The following is a 19,510-nucleotide window of genomic DNA, read 5'->3' as shown; positions in this document are numbered from 1 at the left end:
GAAACGTGATCAGTCATATTTACATGTATCCCAGGCTGAGCTACACTACTGGAGAATAGACCGACAGTGTGACGGACTGAGTCTTTCAAGGTGGGCTTCAAAGTGCCATCTAATAAGAATATCGGGACTGCTACGACTCATAATTTGTCAGTGCCAGGCCTGTATTTCTCCTCATAAAGGTCAGACTTTCAAATATATTCTTCTGATAAAATATACTTCCTCTGTAACCTACAGACACAATTCAACTACTTTGGTCTTTTGCCCCCAGTCTTCAGGGAGTAAAACCTTTTCTCCTTTAAATCCAATGCGCTTGGCATGTGAACATCTTTTCTAGCATGTCCAAGAGGGATTTCTTAGAGCCTTCTGCTATTTAGGCAAGTGACAAATCTGGTAGCTGTTTCAGAGCCAGTAGACCATCTCCTACTTTCTGTCCCTGAACCCCACCTACAGCGTTCCCCATGACTCAATATCCCTGCCATCCTTAATGAAACAGAAAATGAATATGTATTGCTAAATATTGCAATGAAAGTTGGATAAATTCAAGGCTGAGGAGCTTATCTAAAACACCCAGCTCCAGGGATCTTCACTGTAGTATTGGTACCAGCATATTTCTGTTTTTCTACATCATATTTGGAGGCAGAAGAGTTACTACAGTGAAGGTCAGGCAGTTTTTCAGTGGACTTATCTGTCTTCAATGTAGCAAGGTTCAAGCATAAGATGAGAGGTTTAGTGATCAATTGATACACAATAAATGCAGACTGGCTGGGTTTGCCTTTCATCCTCCCAAAATTTTGGTTACAGATATTTTGGTTGCACATATTTAAAACAGAGGGTGTATTGAAAAAGGGGAGACAATGTATTTTCCTTTGTATAGCTTGATTCATACTCTTCTTTTTCTATAAAACACTTCATTTTTTCTTTATTTAGATTTTTAAAACCCCAGAAAATAGTTTTGTTTTAAGGCTTTAAGAAAATGAATCTCTTTTTTTTTTTTTTTTACTTAAATTGTGGTTGCGGAATTCTAAATTATGTATGTGGTAGAGTGTATGTAGTGAGAAGAGAGCAAATGCCAAATGAAGCCAATGACAGTTTTAAAATTCATGAAAAATCCAAGCTAAAATGAGAAGCATGAACACTATAAATCATTACTTCCTTGCCTCACAGCCAGCTAATCCAAGAATCTGCATCAGTTTTATTTTGCCAGTTGTGTAATCTCACACAGCCCTTGAGCTTTTGGGAATCCAACTAGCTGATGAGTTCGGTTCTGGTCCACCCTGCCTGTACACAGAGCATTCTTCCAAGAGGTAAGGTATAAAAAGACTTTTTTTTTTTTTTAGGCCACTCCTGCGTCACCGTGGAAGAGTGCACTCGCTGTCTGCACATGTTGAAACTGGTCAATCTTCTCTTGGCTTGCTCCATGAGAGAGGGATCTGGTCCCGCAGGAACTGGAGATCTGTCTTCCCATTTCCAGATGCATTGTAGGTAGATCAGATGGATTTTCTAGCCTCTTTAGGGGATGAAAATATATGGATATCACATATCACCAGGTTTCTGTTCTCACCGTGACAATGTGACTTTTGCAGATAGCCTGCTGTTCCTAACACGTCTCAAAGAGGAGGTGTTTCCGTCTTCAGAGTGAGAAAGAGTTGCCTTTGACTCATCACTGGCTTTTGACAGTTTTGCTGAACTAGGGCCAATAGTTCCTTATTTTCTACTTGCTTAAAATCACAACATATCAAGTTGCATTTGTGTGAATAACATGCTTTGGAACGCTTATTAGCAACAACTAAAATTTAATGGTGTAGTTAATTTATCTAATGTTTAAAATTATTTACCAGTCAAAGGATTTCTCTCTTAACCAATAGCAAGCAGTTCTGCTTTGCAAGGTAATTTTAGACTATTTATAGTTATTACTGTTTATGTTATTTTCGTGCTAGACATCACATAGATCTAAATAGGCACATAGTGCCTAGATATCATATGATCTAGGTAATCAGTCTTGCAAAGATTTCTTGTTTAGTCAGATCCCTTAGTCCAGGTGTAGATGTTTAGCACATTAAGAAATAGCTTTTCTCAGACCACACATTTGGCTCGATATTTTGAGATACATTTCACACCGAGATTGCAATCTTTATCTTGAGCAAATGGAGATCTAATTAAAAATATATTAGCTTGTCTTTCAGCCAGCCTAGTTTTACTGATTTCTGAAAGTCAACAGCTTTCCAGTTTCATACATCTTAATGGTGGTCTATTACCCTTGATTCATGCAGCTTACACAGAAATTAATAGGAATTGCTTATACTGAAGAAATTAATTCATATCTCTTTTCTTCTGTGCTAGCAGCATTTTACCAAAATGGAGCAGCTGAAATTAGTGAAATGCTGCAACTCTTACATTTTTTCTAATTTGATTTAGACATTGCATTGAAGATTTTATTTATAATTTCTATAGAATTATTTTATGGCTCCCATTTCTTCCAGATGATTACAAACAGGAGTTAATGTAGGTGTTTGCATTTTCTCCATTTTTAAAGGTCCAAGTAGCAGCTCTTTTTCCTCACTTCCCCATAGAAAGAACCCATGGATGTAAATCACCTAAATTAAACTGAACAGGGTGGATGCATAACACTAGGTGATATGTAAATCCCTCTTTCACTACAGTCTGGTCACGATGTCCAGATTGTAGTCTGGCATCTCTTATTATATTATAACTCCTCTTGTTCTCTAACATAAAGCTGATTGAGCTGTCATTTACACCTCAGTCTGTTGTAGCACTAAGATGATGCCTATCTAGAGCTAATAACCTGGGGGACCATTTGCAGGTGGAATAAATTAGAGCAGGTAGGAGGGCCAGTCCTGCTCAGACCCACACCTGACTAAGAAGCTCTGTGGAACTTTAAAGCTACTTCATACACATGATGCTGACCTGCATTAGACATCAAATTGCTACCTGTCTATACTGGACCTTTTCTAGTATTTATTAGTTTCTCACTTTGCTGTTTGTTTTGGTAAAAGATTATCAGAATTTTAAAAAATGCTTTTAGGAAGTTCTACAATAGATGGAAATCTAATATTTCCTGTGACTAGGTGTAATTCCTAGGTGTAATTCTGGAGGTAGATCCATATAGTGAGAAATCAGAGAATATTCATGTAGTTTAGCATTTTGGTGCTCTTAGGATGGATAAGAATTTTCTTACAAGCATTTCTTAAATGAAATATTCTTCACCCCAGAATACTGCTTGACAGATAAGTATTTATTTGCAATAGTACCTACAGTTTTCCTAGGTATGAATATTGATATGAAGAGTAAAACAAGTCACTTGCAAACTGAACACTACAGTAAAACTGAATTCTCAAGGCTTTTTTGACAAAAAATTATTTGAAAGATTACTGAGTTTCCCAATCTCAAAATGTGTTCATTTATTAATTACTTCTGCAAGTGGAATTTTCAGGATTAATGTTTGTTATATGTGGTTTCAACTTCACATTTTGTCATTCATGGCTAGTTAAAGAGCTGCTGTTACTGCTCATTTAAAAAAAAGCCAACAACACATGTAAAGTAAAAGCAACAGAATAAAAATAGTGTTGGAAAATCCAGAACTATCTCTTACTTGGTAAGCAACGAACTTAGAGGGAACTTATCTACCAGGGATAAACACATGAAAAATGACTACCTGACTGCAGAAATGCTCTAATAACTAGATTCTGATGTGGTTAGTGACAAAATCTGGTCCAGTGACAAAATTTGGACAACACTTTTGTTAGCCTAAAGACTAACTGCTTTAAGAATTTACCATTTCTTAACGATGGTTAAGGAGCTGTTATTTCATCAGTGATTTCTCCCCTGAGCTTTCTGATGAACACAAGTAATATAACACATCTCATAGTAATCGAAAGTAAGGAAATAAGTGTTGTCTCTGCTGATCTTTTTTGACTAGCAAGTTAGTTACCTTGAGTATAGGGCTGGAGGCTAAAAAGCTTGTCAGCTTCTTTATCAAGTTTTGTTGTAATAGTTGACCATATTTGTCTGAAGTAACAAGTTGACTATTCAAAATGAATTTAAATTGATTTGGCAGGAAATAAGGCTAACTGTATAATCAAAATGGAACTATTTTGCTAGATGCTTACTCTGAAGTTCACAAGGAATGTTTGTTTTGATGCAGGTTGCACCTACAATATGTTTAAATATAATGTTTAAATTATTTTTTAACATACTTGGAAAGTGTGTGAAACTTCTGGCATGTATATTTTAGTTACATAGCCCATTACAAGCAAAGACTTTGCAGATAAGCATCTTAAATCTAGTTCAAAAAAATTCCAGTAATCATTATTCAGAGGTACTAATGACTTGAGGAATTTAATTAGACATCAACAACAAAAAGGATTTAATGAAAAGGCTATGGTAAGACCAAAGTTTGTTGCCATTATAATAAGTGCATGTATTGTGGTTTTCAAAAAAGAAGTTGTTAATTGTTTAGGGAGTGATAGTCCATTCTGGCTAACAGCTGTATCTGTTGTAGCATAAATGGTGTAGTCATAGACATAAAATTTAAACAATTAACAGCTATACTTTTGTTATCTTTTTTTTCACTGTGGGTTCTGGGTAGAACTTAGCTAACATAAAACTCAAACAAAACACTTTCCTTCTTCCTTTCTCCAGCTTCCAGAACTGTTACTAGCTCTGAGCTCTGAAATCCAGGTTGCATACTCCTAGCTTCACACGTTGTTACTTTAACAATAACAACACTGGCATCAGAGCTTAGCTGGCAAATGCGTTAATGGTGCAGAAAATAGAATGGGAAACAACCAGTTCTTAAACAGGTATACATAAGGACTCTTTAAGGGCTTTAAAAATATTCTACTCAAATTTCTCAGGCACTGTTGGGACTGCTTTTAAGGCTTCCACTCCTTTTTTTGCCCTACAATTACTGTCATAATCGTGCTTAAGTGGATTGTAGGGTTCTTTGGTTTAGAGAGTAGAAGGGGCCAACAGCTGCTCTTTCCTAAAACATTCATTGTTCACTTTAAAAACTCCTTAAAAATGCATTTGTTTGTCTACTCACAAATGACTTGTTTTAAAAACCCACTATTTGTTTCTTCAGAAAGATGCACTTCTAGAATCTAATATAAATGCTCACTAGCATTTGTTATGTTTTCTTTTCCTCTTATAAAAATAATTTGCACAGTGGTTACACATGACTTTTTCTCATTTATTCTAAATCGAGCATGTATTTAATTCATTTTGCCCATAGGTAAGGACACACTTTCAGTTTATTTTATAAATATTATCTGTATCCAGCATTTAGAAGTTTGGTAGTATTTAAATGCCATATTACAGTAAAGTGTTAAACAGGGGGAAGTTAAAACCATGTATTCAATAGAATCCAACACCTATTTTATGCAGAATCCAAACAGAAATTTCTCTGAGAGCATGGAATAAACATGGGTAGTACCCTGAGCCATCTTGCTGTGGAAAAGCCATCTGGTGCTTAAAAGCAAAGTTTATTTTAGGAATAAACTAGTAAATAGGAGAAGTCCTGAAGATTGATATTCTGAAGATGGTATAAGCAATTATAGTTCATTCAGAAGCTGCAAATCCACCATCCTGGCTCTGTGAATGTCGTAGAGAGCTACCAGAGCAGTGAAATGGAAAAGTGAAGCTTGAAATATTCATCTCCCAAAGGACAAGAGTGAACTCAGGCCGAGTACAAAAAATAGGAGATGCCAATATATTTTGAATTATTCCTAATGGTAGTTGATCTTAAAAAAAGTTAACTCAGCAGTCAAGAATATGGACGAGCTGGAATCTGAGTTGCACATCCAAACCTGGTTGCTGCTTCTCTTAGAAACCACTGTATAGCACATAAAATGCACAGAATAAAGCAGTAAGGTCCTAGAGGATAGATTTCTGAAATACATCATACAGATCCTCTTCAGTGCAGTCTGAATAGGATGGGTCTTTCTGGTAATTTCCTGCCCTTTTACAGTATTTTCTTTTTCTTCTAAACATAATACGGTGGATGTAATCTATACTCACGTATATTGGAACAGTAAAGCAGGAGAATAAGGCTATCGTATATCCATTCCTATATTGTTGTAACTTGACTTAGCCATCAAACACAGTGTGTTCTCTCACCATTCCCTGAGGGAACATGAATGAGCATTTTGTTTTGGAAGGTTGAATTTGTGTTTATTTTCAATTTGCATATTCCTATATGTCTTAAGAAAGCAAGGTCACAGGAGTTAACCCTGCATTGAGTATGGAAACAGGCAGACAGAACATGTAATGAGGCAAATCTTGCTCCTACATCCAGAGGTAGATTTGAGAATGTTACTTTTGGAAATCTCTGAAACTCCTACACTTTTGCCCTTCACAGCCTGTTTCAAGTAGGGATGGGGGATACTGGGAACTTGGCTAGTATACACAGAGCTCCAGCAATGTTTTTGTGCAGTTTGGCAATGGGTAACAAAAAGCACGGTAGACTTGGACCCATTTTGTCTTCTCTCTTTGCTGGCAATTGGAAATGTAAGTGATGAGGTTTGAGATTTACAGGGGATTGAAAGAGAAGAAGGGACAGGAAGGGAGAGAATAACAAGTAAGACCTGGAAAAGACTAGACACAAAAATGGGAGTGTTGAAATAGTGAGAGAGATGGGAGAATGTACACACACTGAAATGGAGAGGAAAAAAGAGGGCTACAAATAAGATGAAACAGTACATGAATCCTTCTGACTTCCCCTTAGTGTCATCTTTTCTCCTGTATGAACAGCATTTAACAAGAATTAATAGTGAAATCAATAGGGATTACTTGCAGAGTCAGGTACTACTCAGTGTGACTAATGATGGCAGAATCAGACCTTGCTTTCTAAAACAGAAAGCAAGATGAATGTGAATGTGAAAGATGAAAATGTAGTTGCTGCATAGTTGGGCTATGCAGCAAGGGGACCTCAGAAGTCCGTGTAGGCTGCACAACTCAATTGATCAGCATATTCCACATTAACTGCCAGTGTGGTATATTCAGCTTCCAATTACTGTTATTTTTGATGGTTGAAGAATCACTGAGTATGTGCTTAGCTTTTCTCATAACACAGAGAAAGCTGGGATGTCCCAAAATTTCCAAGAAAGTTGGTGAAAGTTAGATTCTTGAAACACACTTAAAACTTTACCTTTAAGTTTGGTTTTTTTTTTAATCTGAAACTGTTACACAGTCATGCTTTTGCTAGCTGCATTGTCTTTGTCAGAATAGTCTTGGAAGAGCCAACAAATACAAGTGAATGGTCAGTTCACTTCGTTCACTACTTAGGACTTACTACAGAAATTTTGCCTGGGTTTTGTGGATGAGGATTTCCATTTTTAACCACATTTCTCCAAACTGTGTCGCTTTATTTCTTTGTTATGTATTCTGTCGTCATGGTAGATGATAGTTGCATTTGAAGACTCATCTCTATCTTTGGAATGTTCCTAGTGTGTCATATGCCGGGTTCAGCTTCACCAGTTTCTCACAGAAACAATTCCTTCCAATCAAGCAATAATAGTGTATAGTTTATATGGTACACAAAAGACACTGGTATGTCTGCATTAATCTATTAGTTTGTGTAATAGGTGAAATGAAACATACCCACATACTGCAATTTTATGTAAACTTAAAGCAGAAGACATTCTCTAGGAGCACACCTAGTCCACTGCAGCTGGTGCATGGGACCAGGCTAAAACTAGCCCATTTTAATCACCACCCAAAAATGTGTATAATGTGAATGCTGGATCCTCAGCCTCAGTTGTTTGGCTCTACAGATCCACTCCAACTGTACAGCTCTACTTGCTAATGCAGATATAGTCACTGTGTATGAGAAGAAACAAAAGGGAGAAAATGCTCAAAAACCTGCTGATTCCAGGAACAGGATCAGTTTAATTTCAGAGAAGGATTCCAACAGCTCTTTATGGAAGATTTCTCTAGAATACAGTAGAATATTATAATATCCAATAGAATTTCAGAAAGTGCACTATCTTTGCTATAGAATCCCTTAGGATGGTTCAAAAGCCTGTAGGAAGTATATAATTTTCTCAAATTATGTAAATTATTTCAGAGTAATTTCTATAGGAAATAACTGGTGGTATCCTTATTAAATCCTTCAGGACTTTTCCAAAAGGGAGGGATTTCTGTACTTTGGAGATGAAGCTATAGCATTTTATTAACTCTGCTGAGTGTATGCACCTAATACTTAAGCAGATTAATAATGTGTGTGGCAGAGATCTTGGGGCAACTTCACAGGGCCAGTAAGAATAATAGTTAGCTGGTAATACAGCCACAGCATTGAGCCTTTAATTATAAATCATTTATTACAGTAAAAGGTACAAAGAGTGCTTGTAATGATAGTGCTTCTTACCCACAATGACATTTTCATTTTATTTCTTTTGTCCCGTATTTGGGTTTCAGAACACAAAACAGTAGGAAAACATTATCAACTGTCCAGTTCAGAGCTCAAATCTTCGACTATTTGTTTTGTGGTCCTTGAAGTAATGTGAAGAACTTCTAAGAGAATTAAGAACACAAATTATCTACCAGTGTCTACATAAAACAGTGACATTGTGCACTTAGACATTTGGTTTTGCATTATTCCTAGGGGTCAAAAACAAGCCTTAAAAAACAATCGCTTTCCTACAACCTGTTACATTGAGTCCCTAATGTCTAGTTATTTGGGGGCATCTGCCTGACAAACTCCTTTTGTCTACTTCCACATGCAAACTGAAGTGTGCATTGGGGTTTAAACATTAGAATGGCTTTGCCACTTGGATACGGCACCCGATAGCAGCATGAAATGTTGAGCAAGTACTGGATACTTAATACTTTTCATTTAATGAACTGTTTCTGTATTATTTTGCAAAGCCTGCATAAGACGTTTTTATGGTTTAAAAAGTGCCCTGCATCCTACTTCATAGGAAGGGGACCTCATTTAGATTAACCTGTGACTTCAACAGCAGGTGGTAGAAAGAACCAACTGCTTCAATTACTGCTTTTGCGCATGACTTTCATGTGTTGCTAAGATTATCAGAGGAACCTGATTACATCCCCTTAGACACTATTGTTGGCACAATGATTAAGCTGTTATTTTTTCTTTTTTTTTCTTTCTTTTTTAGACTGGAAACCTAAAGAGCTTTTTGGCATGAAGCAAAAGCACTGTGTATAGAGATCAGTAAGATAGTGAGTATCATTGCCCTGTAGCTTATCTCCACATATACAGCTCCCTGGTGGATCCCTATGATAAACATTATTGGAACAATTAGCTGCTGCTGACATAGAATCCAGACACAATGGCAATGGGCAGCAGCACCAAGCCAAATATCATGGAGCCAAAACCCATAAAAAAGCAACACCAAGCTACTCTCCCCATTCAACTGCTGTCATAAAACCCTCTCAGTGCTATGTTTGCATAGCTGGCTTCACCGATATGGCACCAAAACACAAAAGGAGAAGCTGCAGCACTTGTCTTTGTTTAGCTGAAATTACAAGTCATTGAATTAGTATGTCATCTTTATTGCACTGTCATGCAGCGGAGGTGAGGAAGGCTCTCTGTAATGGATGGAAGAGTTTGATGGCCTAAAAGACAGGCTCACAGATGGTTGTCGATATAAAACAGTTTGCCCTTTTTTTAAAAAAAGGGAAGGGGAAAAAAGGCTGAATGGAATAGGTCTCTGCTGATCTGAGTAGCTGTAACTAACTATTTATGTAAGGCTGATCTTGGAGGAGTCTAGGGCTAGAAGGTGAACCAAGAGTTTGTCTAAAGATTAGGACTCAGAAGTGCATGCTAAGCCATTTAAAAAAATTTAAATATCAGTGAGGCAGCATGACCTGAAAGGTGAAGCGGGAAAGGTCTCGCTTGGAGGAAGCTGTTGCCACTACCCTTGCACAGGGGAAGGTACCCTTGTGTGATTCTGCAGCAGCAGCAGAATTCTCATCAGCAGAATCAATGGAGATGCAAAGCAAACTCAGGAAAAGAAGAAATTATTTGTACATTTTAAGGAGCACTGTGATATTCTCTCTTCTTTGTTTAAACAGAAGGGAGGAAAAAGATACTGCCAATCTGAGTTTGCTATTAGGGCCTAAGATGAATGCTAAACTGTGCATAAAGTCTCTCTCTTCACCTGAAACACAAGACCACCACTTACCAAGGGCATACTTCCATGCAGTTTTCTCAAACTGATGTTACAGTCATACCTAAAAAAAGTGTTTTAGGATTAAACATGACCTGAATTACTGAAAGCCTTTTTCTTTTTTAAATTATCCTTGGCAGACTGGTTTTGTACAAACACACCATTCATTTCAGCCAGGTCAGTCTTTTCAAGAAGCATGAAGGAAAGGCTATTCAAGCCCTTGCTGAAGTTGTCCAGCATCTCCATTACAAGGTTGCCAGTATTTTGAATTAAAGACCCTTGTATTTTCTGCTCTTACCCTTGCCCCCCATCAGTTTCCTTGTGATCTCTTAGCACTATGGGTAGTCTGAAAACTATTGAATGATCCCTCCCTAGTCAGGATCGATTGGCTAGTTTTGTTAAAGCTTGTTCAGAGGGAAGGTACCAGAGGAAGGAGCCACCCAAGGCAAGGGATGGTGCCCCACATGAGTTCAGTCTGGGATGTAAGAGAAGGGGCCACGGAGCACTCTTCCAGCTTCCCCCTACAGCGCATTTTTCTATTTTCTATTTACACAAACCAATTGCATACTATTTTCGTACTCCCGAAAGTATCAACAAGGTGGTTAATCACCACCCCAGTGGTGGTGTATCTCTAGTGGTGGTGGTAACATTTCTAGAGATTTCTAAAAATCAGTTGTAATTTCAAAGTGCTGCATTTCCATAGCCTTTTCCTCACCCTGCCGCATCCAGGGCTTTGTTTCCAGGAGTGGGCTGGAATGCTTTTAAAACAAGCACTCCTCTGTGCTATTGTTTCTTCCTTCATCCTTGGGACAGCTAAAGGCCACCCTGTCCTCAGGGTTCTCCCTACGAAGGTAAGCAGATATAAGAGCTATGCATGAGGAGCACATGAGGCAGGACTAGCACTTTGGAGGCATTCAAGATAAAGAATCATGACATGACAGGAAAACGTATTTTGATAATAGCTGCTTTAAGTGGGATCTGGCACTTCTCAGGAGAAAATGTTTTCGGTTTCATGTTCACTGATATAAATCTTTATCTCTGGGAAGGAAAAAATGAGTAATTTGGAAGCTACCTTGATACTTCATGAAATTTGTGAATATTGTGTTGTATACAATAGTGCAATAAGTCCAAAACTAGTGCCTGCAAAAAGTCTTATAAATGTCTTTTTAATTTCAGCCAAACACCAGGAGTTTCAATTATTTGGTTTGGCATGTTTTATTTAAAGGTTTTTTACATAGATAGTGTGCAGCACGTTCAGATTGCAAGACATTTGCACGTACATTCTCCAAATGCTATCACAGATCACCTAATAAAAAAAAAAATTTTTTTTAACTGCCTGACCAAGCAAAATCCAAAATAAGAGATGAAACAAATGAAGAGGGAGACTCTTATTTTTTATTCTCTATTTGTTTTTTTCCCTTATTGTGCTGTTTAATGCATCTATCAAAAAGTACTCTGTATTATACAATCCAGAATTAAGACATATGAATGTCATCTATAAAAATTCCTCTGAGATACAGTCTTCTGTTTCAATTGAGAAATCCATCCAATATCAATGACCTTTCCATTTAGGGAATACTTAATGTGGTTAACTAGATATGATATACTTTGGGAATGCTTTTTATTGCATACATTTGAATTAAGAGATACACCTTGTAGGGAGAAAATGATGAAACAGCACTCTATTGAGGGTTAAAGATGAATGATGGCCTTTAAGACATTTGTTTTGGTTAAACACAAAGTAAGAGGCACTGTCATATTCAGGCCCACAGTGTTATTACGGCATAAGAGATGAGGATGAAATTCAGTCTCGCTTAAATCAATGGGAATTTTGCCTGCTACTGCTGCAGCTGAATTTGAATCATTATGGTTAAATGGGCTCTTTTTTAATCATAAAATGCTTTGAGTCATAACAATATGTATTAATCCTTCTCATTAATTCTTAGAGGCTAGTGTACCAGGCCTCTTTAAATAGCGTAGCTCTTCTGGAAAACAAAGAAAAGCTGGGTGTATTTTGAGAATAGATTTAAAAACTACTCGGGTCTTGTATTTGTTTTATTTGTTATTATAAACAGTAAACAGGTATATTCCAGCTGTAGCACAGAAGTTTTGGAGTTTTCTGAATTTTATATTTCTAAGGTTCTTTTTGCTGTTGTTTTTCATTTGCTTATAACTTTGTGGGAATATTTAGAATATCACCTATGGGAAAGCTGAAGCAAACAAATAGTTTTTTCTGAATGTCTGCCTTCTCATCAGTCAAATTTTAGTGTAATTTGATCTCTTTCGGTAACTAGTCATATCAATAAACAGAGATGACTGGAGTTGAGAATGGGACACATCTGTTTGCATATCTTTAACTGACTTATTACATTAGCTTTTTTGCATTAGCTCTTGTCTCTCCTCCAATTTTAACATCTTTTTCCTACAGCATTAATGTTACATTTCCTTTGTAGTTCTACCTCTTCCCTTGGCTATGCTTTACTTCTCTTACAACCTTTGCCCTTGGCTTTGCTACCTGCCTTGCCAAGGAGCAACACTCTGCTGGGACAGACTGTCAGGGATGTATGTAAAGCCCTAATTTATGCCTCCTTTTAAGATAAGCCCCAAATACACGGATTGGCACTAGATACCACTTAAAAACCTAAAAAAAACCCTGAATCCAGAAAGGACTTGCTGTTGGTGACTCAGTTTGCTACTAAGAAATGCCTCATTCTGAGCAATATTTTTGCTACCAAAATTGTATTGGCATCATACTGCTATCAGAATCAAACTCCTCTTTGAGCACACTTTACCTCAATAAAAACTGTTACATTTTTGAATACTATTGTTTAAATTTATTATGTGGTCCTAGGAAGTAATGGAATAGACTGAGCAACCACTTTTGTCTTTGCTTTGGTAGTGATGTTTGGTGATTTTTTCAAGTAACTAGGTAAAATATATATATAAAAAAATAATGTTATAGTTACCTAAATATATCCATATCATTCAATAAGATAATACAGAACGTGATGTTTTCTGAATTTTGTTTGTTCATATAACACAGCTAAGATTCACCCAGTAGATCTCCTGTTGTTTAGATCAGCCACAGTATGATTAGCCAGCTACTTTCAGTATCCTGTGCTTCTTTATTCTGGCTTTTGCTGGATTTTATTCTTAGTGCTGGAACTATTCCTAAGCAAACTTCCAAAATTATTTGTCTATTGGAATGCACTGTGAAATTTACTGTTTTTTTCTCTTTGAGATCGTCTAAACCCCAGGTTTTACAGGTTAGCAGATTTTACTTATTAAGCTGACCTTGAATTTTATGTAAAGGATTTAGTTTTGATTCAATAATTTCTTACATTATGTATGTTTTAGTGGCATTTAATGCTTAAGTTTTCCTCCTGTTTCCTACCTGTCATTCACCTGGAATATTTCCAGGACTTGCAATGCAGAGCACTGTTCATTCCCGTCTGGCTGCTTCTACCTGAAGGTGGTCATGCACAAAGGACTGATTCTGGGAGCACAGGCACTTCTGCACTGTATTTTTGAACAGGAGCCAGACATTTCCCTGCTAAATTCTGAACTTGAAGTTGGCAGTTCCAGGGTATAGGGTTTTTATAGCGATGATGACTTGATCCAACAAATTAGCTGTCTGATATATACCAGACTTAAAATATTTAGGTTTAATGCAGTATGCTTGGATTTCAGCCTACACTTTGTGCCCAGTTCCAGAATTGGGATCTGCCCTCAAGATTTATCACCCACTACAGCTATGTTAAGCTTCCATCACTAAGTTTATTTAAAAAAACACCCAAATTTTTGGACAACCCAACATACTTTCTGCCTATACAATAATTGTCACAGTATATATGGATGCTTTTCTGGCTTTATTTACCTTTTCCTGTGTCTTTAAGAAAATACTAGCAGAGCAAAGCTTACGCTATATCAGTCTATATCTTGCAGTATGTGAGCAGATGACATGGATGTCCAAGGATGTGATAGGGATCAGCTCACACACTTTTCAGCTGAGCATATGTGTAAAAACAAAAACAAACCTTACTTTTTTTCTTAGAAAGCACCACGTATTCCAGGCAGTTAGGCAGTAACAGATGTTGGAGACTCAGTAGGAAGCTAGATGTATGCTGGGATGTCACTCAACTCCCCTTAACAAGCTGCTGTGTTGGAGAACCAGTCTCCATATAGGCTCTGCTTAGTGTCTCAGAAATAAGATGACACTAAAATAACCAGCTTCCCATGAATACCAAGTCTCTCTTTTAAAGAATATACTACTCAGGGGCTGTGAGAGGAGGAGGGGTGTGTGTGTGGAGAGACTGTATATATAACTTTGCCTGCAAAGGTATTGCATGAGGGAAAGACTGTCTTTGTTGTAATTTAAGTAATTTTAATTTTGGATAGTGGCAGTATTACATTTGTTATAGAAGTATTTCATTGAGAATTGTTATGAAATATGATCCCTCCGCATTTCTGATTGACATAGCTTCAGGTAACATGCTGTGCCATGTCAATAAAAATCTACCTAGCATTAAATAACTGCATTTGAAGATGAATATTATCCATATTTGAGAAGCCGGTACAAGCATAGAAATTCACTCTAAGACCAGAGAAAGACATACCACTTAGTCCTGATGCAGCAGTAAAGCAGCAATTACAACAAAGTACCATACCAATTACAGAAACTGCAAATACAACATTAAACTGAGCTGGATGACACAGTATAAGCCAGGCCAAAGAAAGGAGGCTGCATATGGCATGAACAAATTTTATTGTCAATACAAAAGATGCTTTCATGCCTGGTATGGTAATGAGTAAGGTCATACCTGGCCACATCAAAGTAGCCTGAAGAGTATAATTGACAGATATCTATCCAGCTTCAAGAGACCGAGCACAGTGACACTGGGGGACTCAGAGGCATCCAAGTACTGAGGGTCGTACAAGGACTTTGACAGTCTGAGAGAGATGCAGGACTCTGGAAATACAAGCATCATATTTTCTGATTTTCTTTCAGTGACTTCAATTGTTTGGACCTATCTCTGCCACTGGGGAGTCTGGGATAGGTGTTTTTGAACAATTTAGTTTTGATTTTGCTGTGGTATTTTCCTGTTTTTCAAATAAACATTGATTTATAGAAGGCCTTTTTGGATCTTAAGGCTATTTGGGGGAATATTTACTACAGTCTGGTCCTCGGGACAAGGGAAACAAACTTCTTACCTTAGGCAAAAGGCAGAAGAGAGGGCTGATGGTACCTGACCTGGGGCACTTTGTCACAGGTGCTGAAGGTGTCACCAAAAGGCTGATGGAAGTCAGTGACATGCAAGAGGATGGCGAGGGGACCACAAGGGATGACAAGATTAGGCATCTTGTGGTTATCAGTCACAGACCTCTTCCCTCAGTAATCACAAAGGTATCAGCAGTCCTGGCATGGGATGATGGGGAAAGTCACTAAGAGTTCGTTGGGATGAGAGAGATGGCTTTTTTCTGCAAACCTCTATAATCCCCAATGCAGCAGGATAACTTCCAGAACCCAAATGTTTTTGTCCTTTTTTTTTTTTCCCAGTTGCCAATATTTTAAAAGACATTTCCAAAAGTAATGGGGAGTGGGTGTTGGAGAGTTGTATTTGCTTTATAGTCAGCTTTACATATAACAAATGAGCATTCCATTTCTCCTGGGAAATAAGTAAATTGTATTGAAATTGAAACAGTGGCAGAAAAGGAGTAAGTAGTTTGACTTGAACCACAGAGGGAGATTACAAGAGAACAGAGATTAAAATGCAGAAAGCCTTACATCATGCCAGAGCTTTGTGTGCTGCACCTCCCTCTCTCACTGCATGGAATTGCTGCTTCTTTCTTCTGGGGCAAACCAAGCTGCTGCTAGAAAAATGGAGCCTGTGAGCAAATCACGAAACATCACAGTACCGTATTTTTGGACCCAGGGGATAGGGTTTTTTTTTGTTTGGTTTGAGTTTTTTAAATATATTCTTATTGTTTATCTTTATTGTTAAATATTCTTCACTCAAATAGAATATTTTCTCAGAACTAAGTCTGAGACTTTAAATTCCTACACCCAGTTAGTATTTTTCCACTCATCATATAAAAAAAAATCCTCACCCAGTGTCCCTTTACCCACTACTATGTCCAGATTAATTGTAGATGATACACTGGCTGAGTAATAAGCTGATATGGAATGAATTGGTCGCATGAGTATTGTGCACTTATTCAGAAAATGTTTGTTCTAATTTATTATTGATTGATATCCAGTGAATTCTTTTTCACTAGCTAATACTTTATTGTGCGCTATCAAGCTGTAGCATGTTCCATACAATCACATTGATTAAAAAATGAGAAAGATGTCAAAAGATTCCTGAACAAAATATTCCCATTAGATCTGACTGGGGGATTTAGCTAAATTCTAGATGGCAGGTTTTATGGCTTTCAGAAGATAACTATGTGTTTATTAAATGTTGATATTTTGGAAGGCTTTAACTGAAACATTTCATGTTTTATGAGGTGCTTTGTTTATGGAAACAAAAGCCATGGGAAAATTATGGCTAAACGTAAGGATTTTTGTTATTTTAGGATAGTAATATATATTAAGTGTTATAAAACAAAAGTTTGAACCAAAACTTTTAAAAAGTGGAAGTAATTCTGGTAAGTTTTAAATTTTTTTTAAATTGCTACATTTTTCCAATTTTTTAATATTTGACAAAGTCGCTGAATAATTTAGGAATTGAGTAAATGAGATGGACTGGTTTAATGTAGAATTTTAAAATAAAAATATTTTTTAAAAAATTGACTAAAAGTGACTACCTTCATGCATAAGCTGTGTGAACAGACTTGTAGACCATGATTAGACTCTCCGCAATGCCATTTTCATTACAAATATAAGTGCTCAACATTATTCTCAAAACAGGATTACTTTAAAATATAATGATATTGTGTGATAATGAGTTCTACAGGTGCAAATTACAGTACTCAAAAAAGTAGATGTATTTGAAAAATCATCATGTTAATTTTTGCTTTTCAGTGCCATTGAACGTCCCATTCATTCTTTTATTCTGAACAAGTGTAAATAAAGTTCCTTATTTGCCTTCCCTGCCGCATTCAGAATTTTCTGTGTGTTTAAACTGTTTCCATCCGCTAAGAATCAGTTTCTTGCACATCTTTTCACACAGTCTTTGCATCCCTTTTCCATTGTAAAGCACTGAATATCTCCCCCTCCGCCCCCGGTCCCTTCACTGCAGTGTTCTTTGCCCAGGAATGGTTGGGACTAAAAACAATACTCCCCTTGAGGATGTAAACTGATTTATGAAATGGGATAGGAATGAAAACTAATGGTGAAATGGTATAAAACACCCACATTATTATTATTATTATTACTGTTATCTTACCGTTTTCACTTTTATTTCCTATCTTTGCACTTATGCACACATTTACCTTGAGCTTTTTAGGTAATGCCTCAGGCTTTATCTTAAGTGCTTACAGCTAATTTAGAATGTGGGAAAGTACACATTTTCATCCATGATCTTTGTGATATTCAGGAGAATATCCCAAATGGGTACATCACAGCAGTGATAGGTAACACGAGCCAACAGTTAAGCCAACAAACTCTGGTAAATAAGTAAGCCTAACTATTAAATGAAGTGAAAAATGAAAAGAACTGTGTCAGTTAGCTAACTTATTCTGCAGCCTCAGGGACAGGGAGAGGCTCTGACTCCCAGCTGTGTCACGCGTTGGACTGGAAAGCCATACACCTTTTTCTGGTGCTGGCTTGCTGGAAATGAACCTGAAGGACCAGCCCGGGGAGGCTGTCATGCTCCTCCCCATGTCTGCTGAAGGGCACCGTTCACCTTCCACCACCTCCTCACACCTTTGGTGCACAAAAGCCTTGTTGGTCAGCATGGTACTTGAATTTGTCAGTCTTATTGCCAAAGGGTCATATACATTTTTAATATACTCTTTGACCACAGTTATTCTTAGAAAGCTGAGTGAAAGTTCTTCTTGCTACCAGAGAAGTACTTGATTTCTTATTTTTTTAACAAAAATGGCAAGTGGTATGCAGCAATCACCTAATCCAGAAGGACTGAATTAGTATTCTAGTAACACTTGAAGTAATTTAACACCTCTCCAAAACTGTTTGGTGGGGATTTTTTTGGAAAGGCATGATAGAGAGAAACTCTTTTGTAAAAACCTACACATAAGAAACATATAGAGGTTTTCACACCTTGCAGAGGAAAATTAGAATCCACTTGGTGTCCAGAATGAAGATGAGCTGCTCTTTTTCTCTCATGTTAATACAGATAATAATTCCCTGCAACTTACTTGCAAGGGAGGAAGGGATGAATAGCTGTACAGCCATCTTCTTCAAACCTTGGTTTTATTCTGTCTTAACTTTAAAGACAGGGGCTGGTTTATTCTGTAGAAATAAGTGGGAATGTTAGAAAAGGCTAAATATCATCATAAACCAAAACATTATGATACCAGAAACCCTTAGGAGCAACACTAATGCTTTTAAATGAAGGTTTTATTTGTCTCTGAGCTGCAAAAGGAAGTCACTAATGAGATGTCATTTACATTCTAACACCTGTTAAATGGCACTTTTCTCTTTCCCCAAAGAGAGAGATGTTTATGAATGTTTGCAGTTTTCTGAGTGTATCTACAAGAATTATATTTTCATAAACAATGCTGTATATTTTTCCTGCATATACTTTAGTTACATCGGAACAATATAAGGAAATATCAGGAGCTTTTTTGGTTTTATTAGATTTATTTGTCATTATATAAATCTAACATGGAATGTCTAGCTTACAAAGAAATTTCATTAATCAGGATTTAACACAATTGTGTATTTAGGATGTGATTTGCAGCAGTTACAGTGCAAGAACTGTATGTAATTATACCTCCATTTAAATGAAAATTAAAAGCTTGTGTTGTAGCAGGGTACACGTGTTGAATATATTGCTTTACAGAATAAGCCCTCCAAAGCAGAACACTTGAAAATCAAGTTTCAGTTTGTTCTGTCGGGGAACTGCTGCATGCTGTGACTTTTAAGATTGGGACTTGCATTAAGACTGACCAGAGGGAAAGATGGGAAATTATGGGAAAGCAAACGATCTATAACAATACAAGTTGATATGCTGCTGTTAGATAAGCATAATGCAAGTTTCTTTCAGTCATTTCTAAAATAGTTTAGTGTATAAATTAACTCATTCAGTCAATATAAAAAGGCAGAATCCACAGAGGCCTGTGCTGGAAATAAGTTCTGCAGAGGAATTTGAAGAACGAATTAAATTAGTATTAGAATTAGAACTAGAATTAAGCAAACGAATATTAGGGAGCCAGTGCACCAAGCACCACGAACAACT

Source organism: Nipponia nippon, unplaced genomic scaffold (genome assembly GCF_047370975.1).
Source record: "Nipponia nippon isolate SJK-2023a ecotype South Korea unplaced genomic scaffold, ASM4737097v1 scaffold_4, whole genome shotgun sequence".
Classification (NCBI taxonomy): domain Eukaryota; kingdom Metazoa; phylum Chordata; class Aves; order Pelecaniformes; family Threskiornithidae; genus Nipponia; species Nipponia nippon.
Note: the sequence above shows the minus strand (reverse complement) of the source record.